The sequence below is a fragment of the Saimiri boliviensis genome, chromosome 3 (assembly GCF_048565385.1).
Source record: "Saimiri boliviensis isolate mSaiBol1 chromosome 3, mSaiBol1.pri, whole genome shotgun sequence".
Classification (NCBI taxonomy): Eukaryota; Metazoa; Chordata; class Mammalia; order Primates; family Cebidae; genus Saimiri; species Saimiri boliviensis.
Window position 1 is genome coordinate 7,292,924 of NC_133451.1, and position 23,187 is coordinate 7,316,110.

The following is a 23,187-nucleotide window of genomic DNA, read 5'->3' on the forward strand; positions in this document are numbered from 1 at the left end:
TCATGTTGCAGGCAGCCGGGCTCTCATCTTATCTTCACAGGGCAGGAAGGGCTAGCTGGCTCTCTGGCTTCTTATAAGGGCCCTCATCCTTCATGAGGGCCAAACCTCACGATCTAACCACCTACCGAAATGGCCACCTCCTGACACCATCACATCGAAATTAGGGTTTCAACATATGAATTCAATTTGGGGAGGGCGGCACACACATTGTCTGTTGCTCTGGACATAAACTCAGTGAGGGCAGGGACTCCTGTTCTCCGCTTTGTCCCAGTACCTAACACAGGCCCCACCACATAACTGCTCAAACCATATTGGTTGAATGATTGAGTGAATTCCTAATGATCTATTTTTACAGAAAAGGAAAACAAGGCTCAGAGATGTGAACTGTCCTGCTCAGAATCACCAGACTGGTGAGGCACTGCAAGGCCTGGGACGCTGAGCCTACAGTGACAAACACACCCACAGCATCACAAATATCGCTTCAAGCCATGGTGGAGAGGTTGAGAGGCTGGGACGTGAGGATGTGGAGTCCTTCCTGCATATTCCAAATGTTTCCAGAGGGAAAGGAAGCCGTGTGCTTTTAGAGAAGCTTGTTTTCAGCCCTTCCAAATCATCTTTTTCCAGCACTCACTCTCAAGTCTCTGCTCAAACACCATCTTTCACGGAGACCTGCCTGACCCCACTCTTTAAAATAACAGCTCCCTCTGAGCTTCCCTCCTCCTCAGTTTGTCACCACTGGATGTGCTCCCTGTTGATTCGATGGTTTTTATTGTCTGCAGCCTAGCGCTGGGCTGTCAGCTCCATGGGAACCGGGACTTCCTTGGGCTTCTTCTCTGCTACGTCCTCAGTGCCTAGAACAGAGCCTGGCACCTACCAGGCAGTCAATAAATAGTTGTGGAATGAATGCAAATGAGTAACTACATGAAATTGCTGCTTCTTTTTTTTTTTTTTTTTTTTTTTTTTGCATACCCTGATTTCTCCCTTAACCATCTGCATTCTTACAGAGCAGCATTATCACTATAGTCAGACTAACACTCTGCTGTCTGAAAAGGTCAGAGGCAGCTGGAAAAGCTAAAATTAAAATTTAAAAATTCATTAGCATGGATGAGTGTGCAATGATGGGTAATGCTTAGACCCTGGTTGGGGGAGGGAGCCTAAAACCTAAAGGGCTTCTGTGAAAAGAAGCTCTGCCTCCCCACAAGCTTGCCAGCAGTAGCTGATGTCCACGTTTTAGAATTCTGGCAATCTGATGGATTAGACGTTGTACATTAAGGCAGTTAAAAAACAGTAGTGAGGTATAATTAAGATATAATAAATGGCACATATTTAAGATGTACACTTTGGTGTGCTCCGACATATGGATACAGCTGTGAAACCTTCACCACAATCAAGACAGCAAACATCTCCATCCTCCACAAAAATTTACTTGTGGCCCTTGGTAATTTCTCCCTCTAGGGCACCCCCTTCCCCATGCCCAGGCAACAGCTTACCTGCTCTATCACTGTGGATTAGTTTGCATTTTAAAGCGTTTTACATAAATGGAACCAAACAGCACACACTCTGGCTTCTTTCACTGAACATAATTATTTTGAGTTTCATCCATGTGTTGCATGTATCAATGGTTGATTATTTTAATTGCAGAGCAATATGGATGTACCATAAATTGTTTACACAGTTACCTGTTGAGGGAAATCTGAGTTGTGGCCATTACAAATTGTTTACACATTTACCTGTTGATGGCCCAGGTTGTGGCGATTGCAAATAAAGCTGCTGTGAGCGTTTGTGTATATCTTTGTGTGAACATAAACTTTCATTGCTCTTGGACATATATCTGTGTGGAATGGCTAGAACGTACGATGGCATATATTAAACATTATAGAAATCTGTCAAACAGCTTTCCACAGTGCTTGCACTATTTTCCAGTCCACTAGCCATGTAAGAGAGTTCTGGTTCCTCCACATTCTCACAAATATTGAATGTGGTCAGTCTGTTAAATTGTACTTACGCTAATAGTCAGTAGTGATTTCTCATTGCGGTTTTAATTTGGATTTCATGTTTTTGTCTGCCAACCGCATGTCTTCTTTGGTGGGTCTGGTTAGATGTTTTGGGTTGTTTATTTTATCATTTTTGAGTTTTGAGAGTTCATTATATATTCTAGATTCAAAGTCTTTGTCAAATATATGGTTTGGGAATATTTTCTCTAATTCTGAAGTTTTTCTTTTCATTCTTTCAACAGTATCTTTTGAAAAGCAGAAGGTATTGATTTTGATTAAGTCCAATTTGTCAACTTTTTCTTTTATGGATTTCGCTTTGGTGTCTAAAGAATATTTGCTCAACTCAAGGTCACATTTTAAAGTGTTTTTTTGTAGTGTGTGGTGCAAGCCATGGATCGAAGTTCATTTCTCTTTTTTTTTCTTTTGCATGTGCAATTATACAGCATCATTTTTGAAAAGACTATTTCTTCCACTGAATTGAATTCCACCTTGGTTGAAAATCAGCCATATACTTATGAGTGGGTGTATTTCTATATCTCTTTTCTGTTTAATTGATCTATTTGTTTATTTTGACACCAATAGCACCGTTTCCTGATTACTGTAGCTTTGTAAGTCTTAAATCAGGTTGTGTTAGATACGTATTTTTTTTTCTTTTGCAAAGTAAGTTGTTTTGGCTATTATAGGTCCACTGCATGCAAATTTCCATGCAAATTTTAGAATTGCTCGTCAATTTTGACCAAAATATCCTGCTGTGATTTTGATTCAGATTGTGTCGAATCTATAGATCAGCTTAGGGAGAATTTACATCTTAACAAATATTGTCTTCCAATCCACAAATACAATATAGCTCTTCATTTATTTAAGTCTTTAAAATTTTATCTCAGCAATGTTTTATAGTTTCAGTGTACTTTTGTCAAATTTATCCATAAATATTAAGTAATGGAATATTATTATTAATCATACTGCCTTTTAAAGTTCCAATTTCTGTTTTTCATTACTAAAGTATAGAAATCCAATTGATTTCTGTTGTTTTAGTTGAATCCTTCAAGCTTTCTAAGCTCACCGACTAGCTTTAGTGGCTATTTTTATGGATTCTATCAGGTTTTCTATGTAGACAACCGTAGTGTTGTTGAATAAAGACAGTTTTACATTTTCCTTTCCAATTTGGATGCTTTTTATTTCTTTTTCTTGCCTTACTTTACTGGCTAAAACTTCCAGGACAATGTTTAATGAGTTGGTGAGAGCAAATATAACCCAGTAGTTTCTGATTTGGCTGCTCACCACTGAGTGTGATAGTAACGGTGAGTTTTTCATGGAGAACCTTTATTGTATGGAAGAGTTTCCCTTTATTCCTACTCTGTCAATGGTTTTAATCAGAAATTGATGTTAGATTTTGTAAAACACTTTTCCCCCATTGAAATGGACATATATTTTACTTTTTCATCATTTAATAGAATAAATAACATTGATTTTAAAAAAAATATTAAATCAACGTTGCCCTCTTGAGATAGACTCAACTTGGTCATGATAAACTATTCTTTTTTGCAATCTATTGTTGGTTTCTATTTGCTCAAGTTCTGTTAAGAACTTTTGCATCTAAGTTCATGAGGAATATTGATCTTTGGTTTTCTCTTCTTGGAATGTCTTTGGTTTTGGAATCAGGCTATCTCTGGCCTCATAAAATGAGTTGGAAAGTATATTCTCACTTAATTTTTATGGAAGAGTGTGAGAAGAATTGGTATTATTTCTTCATTAAATATTTGTTCAAATTCACCTGTGAACTTTGGTGCCTGGCATTTTCTTTATTGGAAGATTTTAAATTAAAAGTTAAATTTTTTGAGTGGATCATATCTGTTTCTTCTTGCATAACAGTTGGTAATGTATGCACTTCAAGGAATTTGTTCATTTGATCTAAGTGGTTGAATTTATTGGCATAAAGCTGTTCATAATATTTTATTATTCTTTTAATTTCTGTGGAATCTATAGTGATGCCACTTCTTCATTCCTGACATTGGTATTCTGTGTCCTTCCTCCCTCCCTCCCTGCCTTCCTTCCTTCTTTTATTTTTCTATTTTTTTCCAGATCAGTTTGGCTAGAGGTTTATGTTTTACTGATATTTTCCAAGAATCAACTTCTAGCTTCATTGATTCTCTTTATTGTGTTTCTGTTTTGTATTTCACCACTTTCTGCTCGTTGTTATTTCTTTTATTTGCCTTAATTTAGGTTTAAGGTGCTCTCCTCTTTTTTCTTGAAGAGGGATCTGAAGTCATAGACTTGAGACTTCTTTTCTAAATACAGGATTTAGTGCCAGAAATTTCTCTCTAGTAAATGTGTTAGTGACACCAACAAATTTCAATAGTGTCAATTCTGGACTGAGTTGAATTGATTTATTTTCTTATTTATTTTGCACCATATTTCCTGCTTCTTTACGTGCCTGGTATTCCCTGATTGAATGCCAATCATTTTAGCTTCTTGGGTGCTGAGTATTTTGGTATTCTTGTAACTATTCTTGGGCTTTGTTCGGGTATGCAGTTAAGCATGTGGAAATACTTTGATCCTTTTGTGTTTAGCTTTTATGATTTGTGAAGATGTTTAGTCTATGGCTAATGATTCCCCACTGTTGAGACAAGATCTTTCTGAGTCCTCTACCAAATGACCCCTGACTTACAAGTTCTTCAAGTCTGGCTGGTGGGAAACTATTTCCATTCTGCTATGAGCACTGATTACTGCTCCCTGGAATTCTTTTGGGTGATTCTTTCCCCAGCCGCAAGTCATTTTCTCACGCACATGTACTGATGTCACTCTGCTGAATGGTTGAGGATAGCCCCCTGTAGATTTCTGATTCTCCTCTCTCCAAAACTCTGCCTGCAATCTCTTGAAATCTCCTGGGCTCTGCCTGGGTTCCCGTCCCTGCAGCAGTGCCTGGAAAGTCTCTCAAGGCAGAAAGTAGGGCAACTCTAGGCTCACCTCATTTCTCTCCTGCCTTTTAGGGTCACTTGCCTTTGTTGTCTAACATCCAACATCTTGAAAACTATTGTTTTGCTCCTTTTGTCCATTTAGAAATGTTTTCCAAGTGGAAAGACAAATCTGATCCTTATTGCTATGTGTTTGTTGACAGTCTTAAGCTGGTTTTAATTTACCTTTCTCAGTGACAAGGTTATCATCTTCTCATGCAATTAAGATGCTTTTTCGTTTTCTGTGAATTGTCTATTTACTTCTTAGTTTATTTTTCTCTAGGGCTTTTCTTTCTCCTATGGTTTTAGGAAATGCTACAGAGATTTATATGTTAGGGATAATAACTCTTTTTTAATGTGTTGTGATTTAAATTAAAAATATTTCTGCAGTGTAGTGTTTGTCATTTTAATTTGCATGTTTTTTGTCATGCAAATGTTTTAAAACTTTTATGTAAAAATATTTTGCCTTATTGTTTCTAAATTATTAAATATATTTCTTCCAAAAAAAGGCATCAATAAGCACATTAATTAAGTGGAAATCAAGTAATACAAATAAGCTCTTTAAACATCTCTTGGGTGAAGGACACTAGGTTGTGATAAGAGTGTCAATACCCACATTTTTAGAGAATCATATCTTAGAAATATATTTGCATTGAATATTTGCATACATCTGTGTTTAAAATTGGTGCTAAAGCTGGATTTGGTGAACTTTGCATGATGTATTCCATTGTTTTTTCTTCTAAAGTGCTGGTTGTAGTGAAAGGGTCCATGGGAAAAAATTCCAAGTACAGGAATCCAAGTAGACAGAGCTGTAGGTAGAGACGGGCAGAGGCTAAACAGGGAAGCACAGCTAGCGAAAGTAGGTGCTGTCACTTACTGAGCCCCTGCTGTGTGCCAGGCCCTGTGTGGGAGACAGATGTAGAAGAGAAAGGCTGTAGTGGGTGTGGCCATCTTTGGAGCCATCTTGCTTTTGGAATAGTCTGACTGTATTTGGAAATTTTCCCACCTTATGATTTCTGCTCTGGATTGAATGACTGTGTTCCCCTCCCCAAAAATGTATATGTTAAAACCCTAGCCCCTAATGCGATGGTATTTTGAGGTGGGGCTTTGGGAGGCAATGACGTTTAGATGAGGCCACCACGCCCAGCTAATTTTTGTATTTTGTATTTTTAGTACAGACGGGTTTTCACCTTGTTGGTCAGGATGGTCTCCATCTCTCAACCTCATGATCTGCCCGCCTCAGCCTCCCAAAGTGCTGGGATTACAGGCATGAGCCACCATGCCCAGCCCAAAAAGAGAGACACATTTTTTTAAAATTCTCCTGTTTTTCCCTAGAAAATAGACATGAGAGAAAACCCTTGTGTTATGGCCACTAACCATTTCTTTTGTTCATTCAAATAGAAATCTAGCCTTTTTTTTTTTTTTTTTCTTCAGATGCTATGCTAAGTGCCAGACCACCGTGAACTGCAGAGGAAAACCCAGGATAGTAGAGCTCTTCCAGCAGTGGGGATATTAGAGGCCACAAAGCCTCCTTCACTCAATGCAACTGCATCTAAAAAAGAATTCTCTGCGGACTACGTGGAAGTGAGACGCTTGAGGTTTCTGAACAGGAAGCCCAAACATGTTAATTCTATACATTAGCAGGAGCTTATTATTTTCCCCTAACAAGGCCACAGGAAGTTTGTTTGCGCTCATCACAATCCTCTGATGAAAAATCCTCACAGGTCACATTAACCCTGTGAGAACTGCTTGAACCCAGGAGGCGGAGGTTGCAGTGAGCCAAGATCGCGCCACTGTGCTGCAGCCTGGGTGACAATGCCAGACTCCATCTCAAAAAATAATAATAAAATGAAATAAAATAGAAAATGTAAATCACTCCCTGCTTTAAATCTTTGAGTGCCTTCTCATCATTCTTAAGAATAAAATCCGGCCGGGCGCGGTGGCTCAAGCCTGTAATCCCAGCACTTTGGGAGGCCGAGGCGGGTGGATCACGAGGTCGAGGGATCGAGACCATCCTGGTCCATATGGTGAAACCCCGTCTCTACTAAAAATGCAAAAAATTAGCTGGGCATGGTGGCATGTGCCTGTAATCCCAGCTACTCAGGAGGCTGAGGTAGGAGAATTGCCTGAACCGAGGAGGCGGAGGTTGCAGTGAGCCGAGATGTGCCATTGCACCCCAGCCTGGGTAACAAGAGTGAAACTCCGTCTCAAAAAAAAAAAAAAAAAAATGGAATAAAATCCAAATTCCTATGAGGCCGTGAAGCATCTGCCTCCTGGCTCCCTCTGTGACCTCATCTCCCCCTTGTGCATGGCAATTCTGCCACATTTGTCTTCTCTCTGCTCTCCTGGGACTCTGAGCGGGGTCCTGCCTCAGGACCTTTGCACCACCTATTTCTGAACACCCCGCTCTCTGTGTATTTCCTTGGCTGATTTCTACCATTTGGGTTTCAGCTCAAATATCACCTCCTCCAATAGGCCTTTTGGGACTTGTCCCCTTTCCTGAATTAGCACACAGCCACCCCTCTTTTCCCCATGCCCTGATTTATTTTTCACATTGTTGTGGCAGTCAGCTCTCTTAGCAGCAGTGTGGACTCCAGCCAACAAGCTCTGGCAGGTACAGGGGTGGTGCAGGAAAACAAGCTTTTCTTCACAGCTAGACGCACCGGCTTGCTCTTCTGCCCCTCACTGGCTGCAGGATGTGAGGCAAGCATCTCCATCTCTCCAGTCCTTGGAACATGGACTTCCAGAGCATGTCCTTCCTCTGCTCAAAGCCTTTTAAGCTTTCATCCCAGGCAGAGAAGAAGCCAGGTTCCTCCCAACTGGACCCATTCCTTGCCTGACCTCTTTTCCCATCCCATCCCCACTGGCTCTGCTCCAGCCACTTCCACCGTTGCTGTTCCTTGAGCACCCAGGAGCACGGCTGCCTCCAGGCCTTTGTGTTTGCTTTCTCTCTCTGGAATGCTCCTCCTCCAACACCAATGCGGCTTATTTATTTATTTATTTATTTATTTTTTAGTTTGAGACAGAATCTTGCTCTGTCACCAGGCTAGAGTGCAGTGGTGCAATCTTGGCTCACTACAACCTCCGCCTCCTAGGTTCAAGCGATTCTCCTGCCTCAGCCTCCAGAGTAGCTGAGACCACAGGCATGTGCCACCATGCCCAGCAAATTTTTGCATTTTTAGTAGAGATGTAGTTTCACCATGTTGTCCAGGATGGTCTCGATCTCTCGACCTTGTGTTCTGCCCACCTCGGCCTCCCTAAGTGCTGGGATTACAGGCATGAGCCACCTTGCTCGGCCCCATGTGGCTTTGAAGTCTTTATTCAAATGTTACCATCTCAGCAAGACCTTCACTAGTTGCCCTGTTGAAAATTGCAACCCCGCCTCCTCCCGCACCCCGGTCCCTTTCCCTCATTGATTTCTCTCCTTGGCACTCGTCAGCTTGTCACGTACTGTCATTTGCTTCTTTCCTGAGTTGTTGTCTGTGTCCCTCCACCGCAAGGACAGCTCCATGAGAAACGATTTCTGTCTGTTTTGTCAGTGACATGTTCTAGCATCTGGAATGCGGGCACATGGTGGGAAGATCTGCTGAATGAATGAGTGAACAAGGTTTGGTTCCTTTATTCCTCTTCTCTGCAGTGGAGAGTCAGAGCCGCTTCCTGATTTCAGGGTAGAGTATGGAGGGAGACTCCGGGGTTAGAGTCCACCACGCTGCCTGCTAGTGCTGGCCATCTCTGGTCCCATCCCTGCACAGCTTGCACGCTTGGCTTCCCTCCCAAGACAAGCAGCCCAGGAAACAGATTCGATCCATGCTCTTCACCTTGGGCATCCTGAAGGCTGTGCTTGATGAAGTCTTAAAGCAGAGAGCAGCTAAGCTCTCTCTGCTAGATGGTCAGTGCAGAGGCAGCAGTGGCCTCACTTAAGTAGCCACTGGGGAGAGAACAAGGACAGTCAGCTCTAGAAGGAAGGACACAACTGACCCCTGCTTGCTGGCAGACAGGGTGGGTTGCAGAGCTGATGAAAACAGAGGCTCCCGGTCCCACGTGTAAGAACATGCGGGTTCAGTCACATTTCGAGGGCCTGGGTCTCTTATATCTGTGTGATATTGGGTGTGCTGGTTAATTTTATGAGTCAACTTGGCTGGACAAGAGTGCCCAGAGTTATGGTCAAACATGATTCTGGATGCTTCTGCAAGGGTGTTTTTGGATGAGATTAACATCTAAGTTAGTGCATTTGAGTAGAGCAGGTTGCCCTCCACAATGCGTGTGGGCCTCGTCCAATCAGCTGAAGGCCTGAACAGCAGAAAAAACTGACCTCCCCTGAGCAAGGGGAGTTCTGTTCACAGATGGCCTTTAGGCTGGAGCTGCAGCCTCAGCTCCCCTCTGGGTCTCCAGCCTGGCCGTCTGCCCTGTGGAGTTTGGACTTCCCAGCCTCCTTAAAGTAAATCTCTATCAACATACCAGCGGCCCTCTGTATCCACAGTTCTCATCTGTGGATTCAACCAATTGCAGGTGGAATATTTAGTTAGACCCATGAAAGTTGCATGCAGGTGTTTTCCTTGCCATGATTCCCCAAACAATGTACGTAACAACTACTTAGAGGGCATTTCAGTTGTATTATGTATTATAGGTAAAGTAGAGATGACTTAAAGTAGTGGTCCCCAGGCCTTTTGTCATCAGGGACCGGTCGCATGAAAGAGAATTTTTCCATGGACTGGCAGCAGGGTGATTTCAGGATGATTCAAACACATTCATTATATTTATTATGCACTTTACTTCTATTATTATTAAGTTGTAATATGTAATGAAATAATTATGCAACTCACCATAATTTAGAATCAGTGGGAGCTCCAAGCTTGTTTTCCTGCAACTAGATGGTCCAATTTGGAGGTGATGGTAGACAGGGACAGTTCATCAGGCATTAGATTCTCTAAAGGGTGTGCAGCCAGGTCCCTCGCATGTGCAGTTCACAATAGGGTTTGTGCTCCTATGAGAATCTAATGCTGCCACTGATCTGACAGGAGATGAAGCTCAGATGGTGATGTGAGTCAGCGATGGGGAGCAACTGTAAATCAGATGAAGCTTTGCTCACTCACCCACCACTCACCTCACTCACCTGCTGCATGGGCTGGTTCCTAACAGGCCATGGGTAGGGTGGGTTTGTGGCCCGGGGACTGGGGACCCCTGACTTAAAGTACATAGGAGGACATGCTATGGGTTACATGCAAATACCACACCATTTTATTGTATCGGTGCGGGGTCCTGGAGCCAATCTCCTGTAACCAAGGGAGGACCGTACACACACATTCTATTGGTTCTGTTTCCCTGGCGCACCCTGAGCAATACAAGGGAAGTCTTTTCATGCCTCAGTGAACCTGGGATTCCATTTTCTTGTCACTCGTGGAGCCTCCAGAGATAGCTGATCTGGGTCCCCATTCCCTTAATGGCTCCCGGCCTTGGGCACATAACCGAACTCCTCTGTGCTCCAGGCCTTTCCGCAAAGTTGGGAGGATATTAACAGTGTCTCCCTCAGACGGTTATTGTGAGAATTAAATGCATTAGTGCCCATGAGTGCTGAAGGCGAGAGATGCACCGGTCTTTACTCTCAGGACATGAGGATTGAGAGAATCAATCAATAAAAGTATAAGTCATTACCTGTAGGGGCATTGGGATGGATGCTCAGCATGGTAGGTAGTCTGCTAGGTGACTGTGGTTCACACCAAGTTCTCAGCGCCTATTAGATGATATTATTAACACAATATTTACTTGCAAATTGATGAAGCCTTATTCACCAGATGAGTAAGAAGTGAAACCAGTCCTACAAAAAGCCTAAAGTGCTTCTAAAACAATAATTTACCTTATGAGGTAGTCAGCTGCCTGGTAACCTCAGTCAGCTGGAATTTGCTGGCCAGTTCAGGAACTGAAAAGTCCTAGAGGTTATAGATCAAAGAGTGCAAACTTGCAGTCATGTGACATGAATAAATCCAACCTAGTGCATAGCAGGAGGACTACATTTCATGGTACTGTATTGTATGCTGAACATTTGCTAAAAGACTGAATTTTATGTGTTATTCACACACACACACACACACACACACACACACACACACACCCCATAACTATGTGAGGGGGTTGATATGTTAACTTTCTTGACTGTAGCTATCATTTCACCATGTGTATCAGAATATCATGCTGTACACCTTAAATATATACAATAATAAAGAAATAGCTATCCTAGAGAGATGGGGGTAAGCACCGTACAAAGCCACACACTCGATTCTGTGGAAAGGTTCACAGGCTCCTCCCCAGGCTCATGACTCCTCAAGGTTACTGGCACGATCTCTTTTGTGAAAGGAGCATTGGAGAATGGCCTACTTTGAAACCCCTTGGATTTTATGCTCAATTTTGGAAGCCTGGCATCCATCCCAATGCCTCTACAGGTAATGACTTACACTTTTATTGAATTACATGTAATAAGAAGATGTTAATATCAACTGACGGGTCTTAAAAACTAAAGAACTTAATCAGTTCTTCCCATTTCCATACCATCAAGGGCATTCATTCATCATATATAAGTTCTGGATCACAGATTTCCAATTAATATTTTCCATTCAAAAATATAGGATGGCATAAAGACTCAGCCACATGAACCATTCCTAAGTAGGAAGCTTCCAATGTATTTCACTTTACAAGCATTTACTGGGCACCTACTATGTGTCTAGAACCACATTAAGTGAGAGAATGTTTAAGATATGTTCTTAGTCTGAAGGAGCTCACAGTCTAGCCAGGTTCCCATATTTCACAATATTTACTGGTATGTGAGTAAATAGCAAACTGCTATAAAAATTCATAGGCGAGTGAGACCATTCTGGGTTGTAGAAATAAGGAAAGGATTCTTTGGGGAGGTAAAAAGTGAACTGAAGTGTATCATGAAGACTTCGTTGGTGTCTTAGAGGTAAATATGGCACCTCTTTCTTCATCTCCCAGTTTTGAACCAATTAGACACAGGAGCGAGACAGATGGGGATGAAAATATCATGCTAAAAGGCTGAATTGACCCAGGTACCTGAGGTGGGTAGCCACATGAGTCTCCTCTTACTTTATACCTCGATAGAGGTAGACTCACTCTCCCTGTCACATGTACCATTGGCCAGCTTATGTTTCTGAAAGGGATGTCTGAGAGAAGAATGCCCCATTAAGCGAGGAGGCAAAGAAAGTCTATAGATGACTTTCAAAATCTCTCCCAGAGAGTGGAATGGAAATTCTCAGCCTCTGTGGAAACATGAGGGGCAGGCTGTAAGTATATCTTTGTATGACTAGTAAGTTATGCCTAAATTAAATTTGGTTTGGAAGTGTGTAACAAAAGCAGTGAATCTGGATGGGTATATTAACACCAACATCATCAGCAACAACATCAACATTAATAACATCTACAACATTATCACATCAGTAATAGCAGCACAGCAGCAGTAACAACAGCAGCAACAACAATAATACAATAACATCTCAGCAACAGGAATAAAATAGCAACAACAGCCCTGCCAACCACATCAGCCAGAACATTGACAGTAACAATGCAACAATATCCACAGTGAAGCATGAACAGCATCATCACAACACCCACAGTAATAGTAGCAACAGCATCAAGACATCATGTACAGAAACAATGTCTGGAGCATCACTATTCCACAGTAACATCACCAACAACATAACAGTATCAGAGAAACATCAACAACATCATCACAACACCCACAGTAAGTGTCAACAGCATCATCACAATACCCACAGTAACAATGTTAATGTCATCACAACATCCATAGTAACAGTGTCAATAGCATCATGACAACACCCACAGTAACAGCGTCGACAGCATCATCACAACGTTCATAGTAACAATGTCAGCAGCACCGTCACAACACCCACAGTAATAATGTCAATAGCATCAACAAAACATGCGCCGTAACATCATCACAGCATCCACAGTAACACTGTCAACAGCATCATCACAACATCCACAGTGACAATGTCAACAGCATCATCACAACATCCACAGTGACAATGTCAACAGCATCATCACAGCAACAGTAGCAGCACATCAGCAGCAACAACTGCCACAAAATGGCAATAACGGCAGCATCAAAGATAGTAAGAACACTAGCAAAAACATTGTCATCAACAACAGCAAAAACATCAGCAGCAACATAACCTGCAGCAACAACAGCAAAAACAGCAACAGCAGTATCAGCAGCAGCAGAAACAGTAACAAAAATGGCAACAACACCATCAACAGCAATGACAACACTAGGTAGCATTTATAGAGTGCTTATCTCACAACAGACTTCAGGCTAAGCGCTGAACATGCATGATCTCAGTTAACCCTCATAGGATTTATCTTAAACAGTGGAACAGAGAGAGATTGTAGATGGCATTATGCCCATGAGATAGGTGTAATCAGTAACAAAGGACTCAGTTATTGAGCTGGGAAGGTCTGGGTTCTAATCCAGGTTATTTTATTACCGAAGCAACCTCAGGCAAGTTCTTTAATCTTCCTGCATTTCAATTTGTAATCTCTAAACAGGAAAAACAATCTACACCCTGGATTTGTTGTGAGGACTCAGTGAGGTCGTGGGGTGACATACTGATGTGTTCCCAGGGGGTCACCTGGTTGAGAAGACATCTTGTCAAATCAGACTCAAGAGTAACCACTGGGAGGATGAGGTCGTGGCTCTGCCCACTCTCTCTCTTTTCCAGTATTCTTTATCTTTCATCGTGCTGGTTTCTCCCAGCTGGGAGCCAGCAGAAAAGCTCAGAAGGGGGCGAAAAGACAGCCTTTCATCCCCTCAGGTTGTCATCCTCAGCTTTTTGCCAATGATCAGTTATTTTTTCCTAGGGAAGATTAAAAAGAAAGCACATAAAACCCCCACTAACAAAAACACATCAGACAAATTCTACTTATTCAAGGCAGAGTCTCGGGAGACTACCTTCTGAGAGGAAGACAGAGGGAATTGGACTTTTGTCCAGCTTGGAGCAGGCTCTGCATGCTTGTTCTTAGAAGACTTGGGACAAAGGGAAAGGTTGGCTGTCCACCTGCCATTAAATGTGGACACATTTTCCTTAGGCTCTGTGTCTGAGGCAGCACAGCAGTGCTCTTAGAATGAGCACCAAAGAGGATTGCTGAAGCAACTCCCCCACCTTGGCTGACAATTCACCTATGAATGTAGGTACTCACCCCTCCTTCTGTGCCAGGCATCCAATCAATAAAATGAGTTATTCTTCCCCATTGGCTTCATGAAGTCAAAGGTTGCTTTGTCTGGTTCACGACTGTATTCATCATTACTGTTTTCCCCAGCAGGTCTTATTCTCCCAGAAGCAGAGCCTGAGCCATGGATTCAGTGCAAGGGGTTTGTTGAGGAAGTGCTCCTGAGATGTACCAGTGTGGCAGTGGTGACCAGGGGTGGGGGAGAAAATAGGGGAGGAGAAGAGACCCAAGCAGTGTGCTATCTTGGGTGACACCCCAGCCTCATCCTGGTCTTGAGTGGTGTGTTGAAGCAGAGATATCTCAGGGTTTGTCCTGTCCAAGGCACAGGTGCTGGGCCTTTGTATTTCCACATTGGTCAGTCACTGGCGGTGAGTTAAGGGGGGATGGGAAGGGCTGGGAATGAGTTGCCAAGTTGTTCCAGCTCTCCAGGGAAGGCCCCAGTGCTTGGAGGCAAACCTTTAGCAGCAAGGCATACAGGGGCTGGGCTGGATGCACAGAGCTGGTAAAAGGCTTCAGAGGGGATCTGAGCTGGGCACCATCCAGGTCTGCTATGTTTTTCTTTAACCTAAGAATTGAGAGAGAGAGAGAAGTGAGAAAAATAGGATTGTATTGATTCTTTTCATGCAGACTCCACGATCTGGACAGAAAGTGACCCTCATGGATGCATTCCAGTTGAGTGAGCATTGGAGAGAGTCACACTGGAGTTTGGGTCAAAGGTCCAGCTGGCAGCAAAGCATTCCAGTTCTGCAGTTCCTGCATGTGGAGGGCAGAAGGCTGGTGTTCCCAGGTCTCCTTTTATACAATTATAAAACAAGCTTTTATAATTATAAAAGTAATGTATGAAAATAAACAAGAACCAACATTCCCGAAGGGGCTAAAACATTCTATTTTGGTAGGTTGACTATTTCAGTTAAAGGCACTTCACTTGAAGAGCAGCAGGTGCAAGGAGATCAGTCTGAACTTTATTTCTTTAAAAGCAGAAGATGAAATTCTCCAGTGAAAGATGTCTTCTTCTCTACAGTAGAAAACAGGCAAGGTTCTTATCATCAAGGACAAGAAGGTTTAAGTGGAACGATTTCTGTACAAACAAGCCTGCTCAACTAACTCTTATCACGCTGGCTACTTCTCTATCCAGTTAACCACCCTAGCCCATGTTTACAGTTTACTGTTCTTTGTTAAAACCGGTACAGAATTAACTGACTCTGACAGCTTCTTTGGGTCTTTATTTCTTTATGAGGCTCCTATGCCATGTAAAACTTGCACTGTGCTTTTCTCCTGTTCATCTATTTTATGTCAATTTAATTCTAGGACCCACCTGGGACCCTAAAAGTGTGAAGTAGTATTTTTCTGTCCCAGCAGTTCTCATCCCGTCCTAACAGGCTGGGCACCCCTGACTCCCTCTGGAGCCTGCAGATGGGATCCTGAGGGGCCTAATGAATGAGGGAAGAAGGTAGGAAATCTTACCAAGGTCAGCGCTCCTGGATTTCTGTCCGTAGTGTGCTGTCGAAAGAAGAAGATAACAATTTTTGCTTGTTCCTTCCTTCCCAAATTCAATTGACAGGAAAAAAAATTGTAAAAATTGGTTCTTTGAATTGTGGATCTTGTGAATGTGCTTCTGACTGGTAATTGATCCAGAGCTTCCCAGGAGTCCTTTTTCTTATCTTTGTCTTTTGTGTGGGTTGTCATGAGGAAAATTATAATTGGATTTGAGGTAGGAGGCTGGCAGGACTTGTTTTCTGGTCATGACCCCGCTGATTTCGTTGAAAGGATGTGGCTGAAACAGAATGCAGTGAAGAAGCCAGCCAAAATAAGCAGATGGCCATGAAAGTGACCTCTAGTTGCCCTTACTACTCATTAGCATAAAGACATTCCCATGGTGCCATGAAAGTTTACACATGCCATGGCAACTGGTCATAATAATGGCCTGGAAGTTACCATATGTGATTCTGGAAGCTCTCTGCCCCTTTTCCAGAATGTTCTGAATAATCCATCTCTTAATTAGCATATAATTAAAAGTGGGTATAAATACAGCTGCCAACAGCTTATGTGTTGCTGACTCTGGGTGCACTGCTTATGGGTAGCCCTGCTCTGCAAGGAGCAGTACTGGCTCAATAAATGTTACTTTCTCTCACCACTGGCTCACCCTTGAATCCTTTCCTGGATGAATCCAAGAACTCTCTCAGGTTGATCCCCAAGATTGAGGCTCACCTGCCCTGCATAAGACTCTCCTTCATCGTCTTTTAAGTCATAAGAGTTTGGCTTTGTAATCAGTGAAAATGTGCTCTTTGGTTTCCACTAGCCTGGGGCCCAAGCTGTTGGACTTATACCAGGCAGTTAGCCAGCTCCCAGGATTCTGAAGCATGAAGTGTCTTTTTGTATGACCTCACCAGCTCTCAGGAGAGTTTGTCTTAATTGCCTCAGCTTTTGTTGCCTTGTTATCAATGAGATTCTTTACTTTCTTAGATATCCTTGGAGGAAACTTTGACTTTCTGGGTGGGGTGGTGGGGGTACTTTTGTATCCTTTTTAGGGATGCCTCTTCTGTCCCTGATTAAGCCATAAAAAGATAATCAGTTTTGAGTCAAAATTGAAGTAGGTATATCTTTGAAGATTTGGACTTTTCTATCTAAAAGCGTTTTTTTTTTTTTTTTTTTTAAAGAGAGCTTTTATCTTGTCCTAGTGGTACCTATGTGATGATGTGACTTAAAAGAAAAAAAAAGTACACAAATTTTTATCTCAGAAAAAAAGAAACTAACCCAAGTGTTTTTCAAGTTCACATGGTTTTAGATAATCTTTGGTAAATAAAAACCGACTTAAAGTTTGTTGATTTAATTAAAGCATGCATGTTTTCTGCATTGTCAACATTAAATATAATGCACACATACAAATTCTTCTATCTGGACTTACAATTCTAAAAGGTTATGTATGTTTAAGAGTATAAAATTATAAATTCAACCTAAGAACAAAATATTTAATAAAAGGTAAGTTGCTTGAGGAACGAAAAAATGACAATTTAAAAAATTGAAAAGAGCCATATGTTGTAACTTTTGTCTTTGTTTCTTTGATTTTTTTGATACTTGACTGATTTGTCTATAAGAAAATAAGATAATAACTAGCTTTGCTTAATGTTTCATGAAGTCTTCATTAACAATTCAGACATAATTGTTAAAACCAAGTAGACTTAATAAATGTAAGTAGGACAAAGTTTATAAATAACCCTTTCAACAATGATTATGTTTTATAAAATAAGTGTACTTAAAAATAGTTTCCAAAATATTTTTTGCAAACTAAAACCTTAAAACTATATTAGGTTAAATTAAATGATTGACAATTTGTTGAATATCTAGATCATTTTCAAATAAGACATAATGCTGAAACGTTAATTGCTGAACATAAGTGTAACCTATTCTTCTGACTTCTTATTACAGAATAACCAAAGATATTTGGGTCTGTTGATAAATATGTCCTGTGCCACACTGAAAAATTGTACAACAGTGAAGCACATATATTCCTAGAAGTAATGAAATAATGTATTCACAAATCCATAGATGTTTACAATTGCTTATTTCCTGGCTTTCTAGTTTTTACTAGAAATTAAAGTCACTAAGAGGTAAGAATTCCAATACAAAAACTGCTAGCAATCATAAAGGAAATACTTCAGTATGAAAAGCTACAATGAAAGTGAGATGTTATAAGGTATAAAGAAAGGTGTGGTTTTTTTGCTATTGTTGAGGAAAAGAATAATTTTGTAAGTTTTGAGGTTCCAAAGGTTGTTTCAGGATGGATCAATGAATAAAGGATAAAAACTGGATGGATGTAAAATGTTAGAGAGAGAGAGCTAAATAGAGACTCATATAGTCAAGCTGACTAAACTGAATGAATTTATTATAAGGGTTTTTAAAATGACCCTTAATATCATAAGCAAACTGATGCAAAAGTAGAATTTTGTCCTCTCAATTTAAAGGACAAAACTTTTTTTGGAACACTGATCTGCTCTTGATAAGAGATTTATAAAAATGGTTTTGTTTTGTTTTGTTTTGTTTGAGATGTAGTCTCACTCTGTTACCCAGGCTGGAGTGCAATGGCGTTATCTCTGCTCTGCAACCTCCGCTTCCTGGGTTCAAGCAATTCTCCTGCCTCAGCCTCCCGAGTAGCTGGGATTATAGGTGTGCACCACCATGCCTGGTTAATTTTTGTATTTTTAGTGGAGACAGGGTTTTGCCATGTTGGCCAGGCTGGTCTTGAACTCCTGATCCTACATGATTCAGCTGCCTTGGCCTCCCGAAGTGCTGGAATTACAGGCATGAGCCACTGCACCTGGCCAAAGTGTTTTCTTTTAGGCTTGAAATAATTTGCCTAGAAAACAGAAATTTTGTGTTTGATCGAAATAATTTTCTGTCCTCATTGTCTTCATTGTCTTTGATTACTTAAGTAAACTAAGTTTTCTTAGTATTAAAAAGGCTGAAGTTTTTTGTTTTTTTTTTTTAAAGGACAATGTAACTTTCTGTATTTGCCTTTGAAATCATCTGTCACTTTGGTATTATTTCATGACCTATGATCATGTTTTAATTAATTACTTTAACTTTTTGACAAACTTTCCATTTTTGACAAACTTTCCAAAATCAAATTCTAAATTAAATCTAAATTACCTTGAGCTAACTTTAGAATTTTCCAGATGGGTATCTGGAGGATTATAAAATATTTGTTTTCTCTCCTTACAGAAAGAGATATTAAACTAATTAAGCTTATTTGACATATTAAAGTATAGGGAAACATAGTGAAAATAATATTTAACCTTCATGTTATATTGATATGAACATATATCATTAATATGTGTTCTAAAAATTACATAAAATTCCTAGAAATGTGATATGTCTAATACATTATCAGTAATGATTCTAGTTAACATGTTAAAATGTTGCGTCATAGAAATAACCAAATTCCTTGTCAATTTCATCATTATTATCGTGAACTCTTATCAGACCCTTAACCATGGCCTTTCTGAGTCTTCTGTTATTCACAGATGGCTATTGTTTATTTTGATTCTTCCTGAAGGCATTTACAACCAGCTACCGTCCAAAGTTTCTGCTCTTTCTAACAAAATCATAGAAAAAGCCTCTGACAAGTACTCTGAAACATAGGTTTCCAATAACTTTAAGGCCAGACTGGAAGAGTTTCCAGAACTCCAATGAAGAAACCAACAGGCTCATGAAAGTGCTATCACAAAATGAGGCAGAATAAGAGTTAATTGCGTGGGAGTAAACAAACAGCTGAAGACCATTTTTTATGACTTCTGTGCGAAACACTGGCGATTCTTTCACATTGTGCTTTACAGATTTAACAAAAGTTTTCTCTTTTTTTTCTCTTAATGATCTATAGCTTATAGCAAGTTAGTAAGGCATACCTGAGTAAACACAAAGGAGACATTTATCTTTTCTTCCTACCAGATCCCCTCCTCCACCAATTTAGAAACTAACTCTCCATGAGTATTCTTATTTTTATGGCAATATAGTTGCCTACGTGAGTTCAGTAAGAATCTGTTCTCTTTATAACAGGACATAATTGGAAACATTGCTTATACTATTAAGGCTTCAACTGAAATATCACATTTCCAGATATGACTAGACAACTTTAAGGAAGTAAGGTTGACTTTATGGAGCCAATGCTTACAAAGCTTTCTTGGAAAAGCTGGCCTTGTATGTGGCTTTAAAAGGCTCTTGACTTGATAGTTCTGTAAAGAATGCCACTGTCCGACAGGCCCCAAACCCTCAGGATATTTTGGAAACCTCAAGAAGAAAGGAATTCACCAAATCTATAGGTATCACAGATGACATCTAATGCTAAGTCCTTGACTTGGCTTCCTAGCCTTCAGGGGCTTTTAAATGTACAATCTGAGATTACAGCAAAGTAGACTTTAAAAAAAAAGCCTAGGCCCGGAGCAGTGGCTCATGCCTATAATCCCAGCACTTTGGGAGGCCAAGCGGTGGGCGGGGGGGGGGGGGGTGGATCACCTGAGGTCAGGAGTTCGAGACCAGCCTGACCAACCTGGTGAAACCTCATCTCTACTAAAAATACAAAAATTAGCTGGGCATGGTGGTGGGCATCTATAATCCCAGCTACTTGGGAGGCTGAGGCGGGAGAATCACTTGAACCTGGAGGCAGAGGTTGCAGTGAGCTGAGATTGTGTCACTGCACTCCAGCCTGGGCAACAGAGTGAGACTCTTTCCTTGAAAGAAGAAGGAAAGAGAGAGAGAGAGAGACGAAGGAAGGAAGAAAGGAAGGAAGGAGGGAAGGAAGGAAGGAAGAAAGGAAAGAAGGAAGGAGGGAGGAAGGGAGGGACAGAGGGAAGGAAGGAAGGAAAGAGGGAGGGAGGAAGGAAGGAAGGAAGAAAGGAAGGAAGAAGGAAGGAAGGAAGGAAGGAAGGAAGGAAGGAAGGAGCGAGCCTGCATGATCCATCACTATTCTTGATGCACTTATGTAAATGATCAGCACAAGTTTAATGAGACTGTATTCTTTTACTCACAAATCGGTTTTATGTTGATTACCTTTGGTAAAAATGGGGTGATTGTGTTGCAGAACTTTTCCTTGGTTCAGCTGAAGACAGGGGTTCTTATCACATGGCTACGAAAATTTAAGCTTGCAGACAATTTGAAGGGTGAGCAGGGCAGGGTTTTATTGGGTGAAAAGGAAAAAAATCGGGGAACAGGGACTCTGCAAGGCCAGAGTTTCTCTAGTATGCCTCCCACCTCGCAGCTTGAATCCCAGGTCCCACACAGGAAGAGGAGGGGCCAGGCTCTTCCCCGCTGCAAACAGCAGGAACTTCCACGGCTGTACCCAGTGCACGTTCCCAGTGCACAGCCAGTTGGAATTTGGCCAGGGACCCTCTGCCACTTAGTAGACTCAAGTTTAGAGAGAAAAAATTATATTTCAGAAGAAAACTATAATGTATCCATTATTAGATGGATACCGTAGTCCTGCTCATTGTTTTTGAGGTTTTTATTTACCTATAATACTGACTAGATACTGAATTCTTCTACTTTCCTCCAGTATCTGGCTACTAGTATCCAAACTAATATTTCCAATTTTCTCCCACCCTTCTGACTTGGCATCGCTAAAAATTAAAATTGTCTTTTTCCAGAATCCCTGTAAGCTGAAACTGGACATTTTGATACAGACTTCAGAAAACTCACTGTAACCACTCATATATGAACAACTTTTTCAACATGCAAATGCCAAACCAGGGAGACCTGCCAGGTTACCACGCCTGCCCCACTCCAGTTGGAGATTCTTTGAACCCACCATCTAGAAATCTCAACAACTGCTCTCTGGACTCAAAAACTTAAAAGCAGAAGATGAAATTCCCATTTGAAAAATGTCCTCCCTACACTAGAGAAAAGACAACATTCTTTGTTTGTTTGTTTAATATAAATTAAATTGCACTTTAGGTTCTGGAGTTTATGTGCAGAACATGCAGGATTGTTGCATAGGTACGTACATGGCAATGTGGTTTGCTGCCTCCATCCCCCGTCATCTATATCTGGTATTTCTCCCCATGTGATCCCTCCCCAACTCCCTACCCCCTACTGTCTCTCCCCTTGTCCCCCCCAACAGACCCCAGTGTGTGATGCTCCCCTCCCTGTGTCCATGTGATCTCATTGTTCAACACCCTCCCATGAGTGAGAACACGTGGTGTTTGATTTTCTGTTCTTGTGTCAGTTTGCTGAGAATGATGGTTTCCAGATTCATCCATGTCCCTGCGAAGGACACGAACTCATCGTTTTTAATGGCTGCATAATATTCCATGATGTATATGTGCCACATTTTTCTTGTTCAGTCTATCGATGGGCATTTGGGTTGGTTTCAGGTCTTTGCTATTGTAAACAGTGCTGCAGTGAACATATGTGTGCATGTGTCCTTATAATAGAAAGATTTATAATTGTTTATAAGGTAACATTCTTATTATCAAGGACAAGATAGTTGAGGCTGAAGGAAGTCTGTGCAAACAAGCTTTGTTAAACTAACCCTTGCTATCCTGGCTACTTTACCTAATTAACCACCCTAGCCCAGGACACTTTGCCTTATTGCATGTTTACAGTTTGCTATTCTTTGTTCAATCTTGTGACTGACTGTAACTGCTTCTTTGGGTCTCTGTTTCTTTATGAAGTTTTCCATGCCATACAAAACTTGCATTACTCTGTCTTCTGTCAATTTAATTCTGGAACTCAGACAGGCCCTTAAGAGGATAGAGGGGAGTTTTTCCCACAGCAGTTCTGAATGGGATGAAATGAAAAATAAAATCTCCCCCTTGCCACTACACCACCTCCAGATGAGACCCACAGCAGAAATACTGTTTAACTGTTTCTGCTTTTACTTTTTCTGTTTATCACCTTTATCATCCAGTTTCATATGTTCATATCTGTGTGCTTTGACAATTATATACACATACCTTTTGATATTATCTAGAGCTAGATAATATCAACTTGCTCTATAATCTACATTCCCCACCCTTCTACATTTTTTTAGTTTTCTCAATTCGGTTTCTTATTGAAACTAGAGGTAGACTGACGGTAAATAGAAAGTAGTTTAAGGTTTCTCAGGCTCCTTCCAAGGTTCTGGGCCTAATTTTGAATTTCCAATATGTACTCATGTTCTTTAAAGAGAGCCCCTAAGTTATATAAGCTGCAGCCATTTGAAATCTAGCTCTGCCCCATTAACTTTATAAAGTCAGAATAACAACACTAACAGGATGTGATCGCCATAATATAATGGCGATTGTGATAAACTCTACTTCTTATATTATCACCTTGAAAGTGTTCCTGTGAACTCCCATTGTGAAAAACAAGTTGCTTAGCACATTGCCAATTCTTTCTCTTTACTCCTGACTTTTATCAGCTACCTCACAAGTACATCCTCTTTACTGAATACAAAGAAAGCATCTGTGCTTTGTCCATGGTTTGATTCTAAAATTTTTAAGCCATTAAAAGCT

The 23,187-nt window shown here is 41.0% G+C and overlaps 1 long non-coding RNA gene across 1 annotated transcript; it reads right to left on the minus strand.

The window, feature by feature from the left end:
- Window positions 1–9,777: 9,777 nt before the first annotated feature.
- Window positions 9,778–15,751, minus strand: LOC104652455 (uncharacterized). The gene is made up of 4 exons (XR_012516728.1): window positions 15,668–15,751; window positions 14,174–14,768; window positions 10,601–10,679; window positions 9,778–10,010 (listed from the first exon to the last, which is right to left on the minus strand). It is a non-coding gene; the product is annotated as an uncharacterized LOC104652455 (long non-coding RNA).
- Between the last annotated feature and the right edge of the window lie 7,436 nt (window positions 15,752–23,187).